The sequence below is a fragment of the Trichechus manatus genome, unplaced genomic scaffold (genome assembly GCF_000243295.1).
Source record: "Trichechus manatus latirostris isolate Lorelei unplaced genomic scaffold, TriManLat1.0 scaffold00146, whole genome shotgun sequence".
NCBI lineage: Eukaryota > Metazoa > Chordata > Mammalia > Sirenia > Trichechidae > Trichechus > Trichechus manatus.
This window is the reverse complement of record NW_004444082.1, coordinates 5730116-5730611: the sequence shown is the minus strand read 5'-3', so window position 1 is coordinate 5730611 and position 496 is coordinate 5730116.

Below are 496 nucleotides of genomic sequence, written 5' to 3'. Positions count from 1 at the left end.
TATGATTATTTTTCATTTTTTGAATTGAGGAGGCGAAGGTGCGAGCTGGGGTGTGAGCCCCCGGCATGCAGTGGAGTCTCGGATCCTGCCCAGCCGCGCTCGAGTCCTGGCAGTGAGGGACTCGCGCGCCGCCCCGGACCAGGGAGCGAGCCCGCGCGGGCGGGGATGGCTGTGCACGCTGCGCTGCTCTGCGCCGAAGCTCAGCGGCCCCAGGCCGCGACGCGCACAGGCTGAGTGTCGCGGCCGGGAGCTCAGGCGAGGGGCCGTGCGGCAGCCCGCAGGGCCGCGAGGACAGCGGAGATACGTCGTCCCGGGGCGTTTTCCGGAGCCAGCCCCGCGCGGCCTCCGCACACACGCCAAAGTCGGCGGGAGCCCCGCCCCACACCCTCCCCTCGCCGCCCAGGCCCCCGGTGCCGAGAAGGAGCCGCCTTTGGGCCCTGGGCGCCCCCACTCCATGGGCTGCCCGCGGGCCGCCCGGCGCCGGGCCAGGGGGCTG